Source organism: Triticum dicoccoides, chromosome 4A (assembly GCF_002162155.2).
Source record: "Triticum dicoccoides isolate Atlit2015 ecotype Zavitan chromosome 4A, WEW_v2.0, whole genome shotgun sequence".
In the NCBI taxonomy this organism is placed as follows: Eukaryota; Viridiplantae; Streptophyta; class Magnoliopsida; order Poales; family Poaceae; genus Triticum; species Triticum dicoccoides.
In genome coordinates this window covers 376072520-376080012 of record NC_041386.1, presented here as the reverse complement: position 1 = coordinate 376080012, position 7493 = coordinate 376072520, and positions in this window count along the sequence as shown.

The following is a 7493-nucleotide window of genomic DNA, read 5'->3' as shown; positions in this document are numbered from 1 at the left end:
TGGAGAATATCAAGACAACTCCTCGAGCCGCCTTGAGACTCGGGGGCTACGATGACATGACTCAGTAAATTATCGCCAGTTTAAAGCACTAAAGCTGTCAATATCCGGTTCAAGAAGAATTTATCTCTTGCAAAAAGTTAAAGGTTGCCGAAGAGGACCTGTTGCCATGATGTGCGGTTCAAACATGGGTATCCGATCCGCCTTATACGCCTTGTTACAAAATACATGGGGGCTTCCTGCTCACTGAGCATAGCTATGATTACCCTTTGATCCTGCTTATAGGCTGGTCTGTAAAGGTCATTTGGGTGCTTCCTGTTCAAACATAGGTCGTATTCGAACCAAAGAGAACATAGCTATCAATACCCTCTTGATCGGCACAATGCCAAACATACTAGGGGGCTTCTTGATCGTATTAGAATCATAGCTTAACCCCTTTTGGGTCTGACTTTGATCGTATTCGAATCAGAGTCGTTAAAAAAATCTCAAGGTCATTTGGGGGCTTCCTGTTCAAACATAGGTCGTATTCAAACCAAAGAGAACATAGCTGTCAGTACCCTCTTGTCAGGACCCCGATTCCAAGTCACATCGATCTAGCCGGTAACACCTCATATCACATTGCGGCCTCACGCACGGTATCCCCACGGGTGTCACCTTACCATGGCCCGGGACCGTTTGCACCTTTTGGCTCGTGTATATGATAGTGTCGCTAGCATCCATATGACAGAGAACCCGGGCCGACATGGCTAGTCGTGAACCCAAAGCGGCACATACCTATGGAGACAGGCATACGTGAATCACATCGAGCATGTCGGTCATCAGCGTGTGAATCCGGGCTGTAGCACTGGGCAAACAGGACTCTGAGGAACCCGGGCTGTAGCAGTCTAGGCAGGACTCTGGAAGTCACCGCGTGACATTTCCCCGAAGGGACAGACATAGGAACGAAGTGAAACACATGCCGGCCAGTCAAGTGTCCTGAGCAGTAGTGCTGGGCTAGCAGGACTCCGGTGAACCGGGCTGTAGCGGACTACTATGGCTCGAGGAGCACTGGACTACATTTCCCCATAAGAAAGGCTGCCAAGGATAAACAACTAGATTGTCGGATCCCACACATACCAAGCATTTCAATCATACACACAATATGCTCGATATGTGCAAATACAACATGGCATCACACCAAAACTCTACAACTCAAGTACTTTATTTAAAGGCTCCAAAGATCCATACATAACATGTTCATACAGATAGGGTTCACATGACCTGACACTCAAGTCATACAAGCATACAAGCACATGCGGAAACTAATAGTCTGAGTACAGACACTAGAAAGCAAGAAGGCTTCTCGAAGCCTGTCTATCTACATAGGCCCCTCCATGGCCAGGATCACCACCTGGGTGGCAAGTCACTCATCGACGTCGAGATCTACATAAAACCCATCGGAGGGGGCGGTGTTGTCATCTGAAAACAGTAATTAAGCAAACATGAGTACAAAGGTACTCAGCAAGTCTTACATCAGAACCTACTATACATGCTCATTCTCAAGAAGGTGGTGGAGTTATTGCAGCAAGCCAGCTTTGACTCTTGGCTAAGCTATCCTACGAGACTCCACAAGTAAAATAGTTTTCGCACACGAGTCCACTACTCACCAACACAATACTCCACCGGGGATCCTCCCTCGTCACCCTACGAGAGGGCCATCCTCGGTACTCACACTTATCTTGAGTCTTTTAGTAGTATCCATTAACTTGTCTATGAACTGTATAGGCAACCAAGTAGTCCTTTACTGCGGACGCCGCTATTCGAATAGTTTTATACCCTGCAGGGGTGTACTTCATCACACATGTTTCCACCACTTAGCGTCTGCACACGACATGTGCTCGGCAGACTTCAAGTGAAAACCGACGTGGGTGTAGACCACGACCTGACTAACCGCACAAGTCTCTAGTCCAGGTTTATCGCCTATTCAGGTTCCATCCGCAAGGAAATCCGGCCGGGGTGTCCTCAACGGCCCCAAACGATGTGTACAGGGTCCCGAGATGCCAAACGGGCGCCCGGCATACCCGGCCACAGTGTATCTACTACATCATAGCCCACCCCTAGGGTCAGCGCTACGCGTAGCCGCCAACACATAACCTACAAACACCAGAAACTAGTTGCAACTCTTGGACAGAGGGCGAGAGGGGTCAGTAAGTCAAGCGGGGTCATATTTCAGGGCCCAATGTGTGGTAGTAGGTGAATCTTAAATCACGCATACAGATCTTAGTTCTTATGGACGGCCTCAATGAAACAACCCACCATGTACTCCTACATGGCCTCTCATAGATACCTTTACCAAATCATGTTCAACACATCCCTCACATTACCGACATAATCATTTCACTCTAGCCCATCACCCAGATGAACCAGACCTGACACAACTCTAAGCATAGCAGGCATAGCAAGGTAGGAAACACATACATGGCTCAATCAACTCCTACACATGCTAGTGGGTTTCATCTAATTACTGTGCCAATGACAGGTCATGCAGAGGATAAGGGTTCAACTACCCTAGCACACAGCAGTTTGGAAACGTTGTTGTCTTAATGCAGTAAATGAGAGCAGAGGCGAGAACATGGGATTGTATCGGTATGATCAATGGGGATGCTTGCCTGATGGAGTGGTAGTAGGGTACTGCCCTTCAGTTGGGTACTCGGAGTTATCCTCGGAGGCAGAACCTACCACGAAGGACACACAACACATAATCAACACATGACAATATGCAACAATATGATGCATGCTATGACATGGCAAAATGATGTGTCCTGCCTAATGCAATGTGAAACAAGTTGAAATGGGTCCATTTGAATCAAAGATTCAAATGAAGGTTAAAGTTCTTATGCATAAAAAGTGTATTAGCTTGTTTCACCTAAAAAACAAGGTTAAAGTGGTTTGTCATGCATGAAACCATTACAAATGGATTGATTGAATTTTTTTGATCATTTTTCATATATAATTTGTTTGATTTGGAGCTATGGTTGATTTTCTATGATTTTTAGAAGTTTTGGCTATTTTCTGGAATTTCCTATATAAAAATAAATCCAGAAAATGAATAATTGCATCAGCACTGCATCACTGTGACGTCAACGAGTCAAAGGCGCCAGGTCTAGTCAAACCTGGCTGGTGGGCCCTATTTGTGAGTGTCTCAGCTAACTAACAGGATTAAGTTAACACTAACTAACTATCGGTGGGGCCTGGGCCCACATGTCAGTGACCTAATCTAACTAAAATTAGTTAGCACTAATCCTAAACTAATTAACAGGTCGGCCCCACCTGTCATAGGCTCAGGGGGGAAGTCAACCTGGACCCATACGTTAGTCCACGGGTCAAAACATGGTCAACTCGCCAGAGGCTTGACGCCGGCGATGACAAACGCGGCGGAGGGGCTCGGGTTTTGCCCACAGTCTACCAAATCGACTGCGGTTTGGTCCTACGCATAGCTGGGGGCAAGCCGTGGCGGTTGGTGGTGGAAGTGGAGCTCGGGGAGGCCGGAAACGACGCCGGCGACGACCTTGGCGGTCGCCGGAGTTCGGGCGAGGATAAACCCGAAGCTATGGGCCATGGCGAGGCGCGGGGAGTGGTGCGTTAGGCTCCTGGAAACGTGGTGAGTGTGGTGACGCGCTCGGAATCGAGCTTATGCGCCTGTGGCCACGGCGGCGACATGGCCGGCGGAGCCGAGCTCTCGGGCTCAACGGAGCCCGTGGTTAGAGGGAGAAAACGGCAAGGAAAGAGAGGGGAACGGAGAAGGAGCTCACGGCGAGTGTAGCGGTGGCCTCAGCGAGCTCGGGGACGCATCAGGGGAGGCGTACGGTCGCCGGCGATCTTGGCGGACCGAGGTGGAAGAAGACGGCGCTAGTGGCGTTGCAGTGCATCCAAGGCGTCGTGGCTCGCCCGTGAGGAAGAGGAAGACGTCGGCGGTGCTCGAGGACACATCGAAGAGACGAGATAGGGTCGATGGCCGCGGTGGACGGCGACGGTGGCGACGAGCTCCTCTTGGGAGGGTACGTGAGAGAGCCAGAGGAGCGAGAGGGGCACGGGAATAGTGGGGAAAGTGAGAGGGGGACGAGGGAGAGTGCGTGGCACTCGTAGACGACGTCCTGGGTGTCGGCAGAAGCAGGAGGTGGCCTGCGTGTGGCTGCGGGCACCGGGCACGCGCCTCTCGTCCTCCTGGCGAGAGGAGGGGGATGACTGGCGGTAGCCAGTGGGCTGGGCCAAGCTGGGCCAGGCCAGGCGAGAGGTAAGCTCTAACTCTCTCTCTTTTCTGTTTTGCTTTTATTTATTTCCTGCTATGTGTATTGAAATAGAATAAATACTATTTCATTTCCAAACACTCTGGAAATATTCAGAGGCACATTTGGGAATATTCTCAACTGCCTAAAAATGCTTCCAAGATTATTTGAGCCCTTTAAAATATTTATAGCATTTAGAATGCCCAAATTCAAATACTTATGGCTTGTTCAAAAATCCAGAATGGCTCCATAAATTGCAAGACCATTTTTGGCAGAGGTTTTAGTCAAGACCAAAAATGGTGGGCTTTTATGAAGGGCATTTTGGGTTCATTGAAATTCCAATTGTTGGAAATTAGCATTTTCAGGGGGGTGTTGGGGTTGATTAGGCCCCATTTCAAGTTTAAAATAAATTTAAACATGATGCACATGTTCATCCAATCCTAATGCATGACTAAAAGCAGGGATGTGACACCTCTTGATCAGCGCAACGCCAAAGCCACTGGGGGCTACATGATCATATTCGAATCCTAGCTAACCCCTTTGGTCCGGTTTACTGATCGTATTCGAATTAGAAGCCTAAATTTTTTCTCTCTGTTTGACTTAAGTTTTTTGAAAACAGTCTTCTGGGTTTGTCGTGAGACTTTTTTTATCATATCTGAAGCATATATATGTGCTTTCTATTAAACCTGGCCTGGCTTTTGACGTTAACTCTCCAGCATATGACAATATTAATACTTGAAAGGTTTGGCTTCTAAGTTTTGGGTTATCACCCTTACTGCACATGTATCATAAGCCGGCAGTACAATTCAATATCACAGGCACGATATTGTTTATACATGATTATGTTTAAACCGGCCCTGGCTATGGATTTTTAGCCGCTGGTATATTTTGAATTGCGCCGTTGGAATCATGTCTATATCAATCATTGTATTATTTCCCTTATTGGATACGGTGATATAAGACAGTGGTATGAGCCAATTCCACAGGTATGTTTTCCTGATTATATAAATATGCGAGGTTTGATAACCCGCCCTGATTTTTGATGTTAAATCGCCAATATGTTTAGGCTTGAATGGCCTTAATTCTAGTCTTTTCCATACTTGCATAAAGGCTATATTATGTTTGGGTTGTTACCCGCCCTGGCTTTTGACGTCAAGTCGCCACGGTGTATGTTGTTTATACTCTGTGCAGGTTTTGCAGAACTATGACTTATATAAATGCTTAAGTCCAAGCTCTTCATTGAAATTGATGTTTCAACATGATTATTCGTTCTGGATTTTCTCAAAGTCTATAAGCCGCCGAGTTATAAAAGTTCTGGCTTATAATGGAGCGTATTAAATCACCATAGGTCAAGAACCGTCGGGTATTTAAACTCCGAATTTACTTGTCAACAGATAAGGTATTCAAAGTCACTTTGGCGCAATGGCTATTATTTTATCAATGGATATGGTTTATTCTACAATATAAGAAATAGTCCCGAGTCGCTGCAGGCTTATGACTCGGCACTTGGGGGCTACATTATTCTAGTTGAGGTTACATCAAATATGCAAGTCCCATGTCACTGCCAACATGCACCACACTTGGGGGCTAATGCAAAGTCATTTTTTGCTCACCTTATTGAAGACTCGACTCATCACATTGTAATGAGCCGGCCCTTGGGGGCTACTAGTTGCTCCTGTCAAAAATTCAAGGTACACAAGCCTCAGTCCATTATATTGAAAGATCCACTACTCAGTTGGTAGAATACAAAGCTCTTAACCTTATGGACGTGGGTTCAAGCCCCATGGTGGAGATTACATCATATGATGTTATTATCAATGAACTATATACAAAGTCCCAGCTCAGTATTATCTTACTGAGCCGGCCCTTGGGGGCTACACATTGCTGCTCAAATCTACATGATCATCTTTACAAAGTCCCTGCTCATTATTGCATAATGACCCGGCCCTTGGGGGCTACAAATGATATGAATATAATGGAGATCTACATCTTCAAGCCGGCTGAAAATCAGATGAGTATTTCAAGGCCAATATTCTTCACAATATTTCTGTGAGAAACCAATGTCAGCAAATTGATTATGTAGCTGGTCTATTGACCCGGACTTTCCAGAAGGAGGAAATAACAAGGACTTAAGGGTGATCAGGTACCGGTTTACGAGAATTTTTAACCCGAAGCACAACCTATCACATTTGTTCTTGTGTTTATTTTGCAGGATTAAGTTTAACATGGATAAATCCAAATTAAACTAGGGGCTAATGTCGGGGATATACCCCGTGGTATGACCAGGCCGGATGTATGACCCGACCGGACTTGGCGACTCACTAGTGACCCGTCGTGACTTGGCAACTTACTAAGTGACCCGCCCGGATCTCTCCTCTCACTAATGACCCGGCCGAGCCAGGTTACTCATTGGTGACCCGGCAGGCGGGTCAGAGGGCGACAAGACCCGGTGGCCCAACAGGCGGTTCATGGAAGGCCGACTCATATTATGTTGGGTCGGCTTAAGATGAAAGGCATAAGGAATATTCTCCTACAAAGGAAGCAAGACTAGGACTCCACTTCTAATCCTAATCCTAATAGGACTAGCCAAGTAAGCCGCCCCTTCAACATATATAAGGAGGGGCAGGGCACCCCAAAAGGGGACAAGCTAGGATAAGTCTCACAAGTTAGGGTTAGCCAAATAGGTCTATAGCTCTCGGGATAGAGCACCCTTGTAATCGTGATCATCATCATCAATTCAATGAAGCAGGATGTAGGCTTTTACCTCCACATTGAGGGGCCGAACCTGGGTAAAACCTTGCGTCTCTCGGTTCCGACAAACCCCTCTCAAGCTACCACATAGATGCATTGGCCTCACGACTAAGTCCTCACACTAAGGACATCTACCGTGACAATTCCACGACAAATCCCCTCTTTCGTCTTCTTTTATCAGTAACTTTACTTGAGGCTATATTTTTATTCACCACATGATATGTGTTTTTCTTGGAGCGTCTTGTATGATTTGAGTCTTTGCTTTTTAATTTACCACAATCATCCTTGCTGTACACACCTCTTGGGAGAGACACACATGAATCGGATTTTTTAGAATACTCTATGTGCTTCACTTATATCTCTTGAGCTAGATAATTTTTCTCTAGTGCTTCACTTATATCTTTTTAGAGCATGGTGGTGGTTCTATTTTATAGAAATTATTGAGATCTCATGCTTCACTTATATTATTTTGAGAGTCTT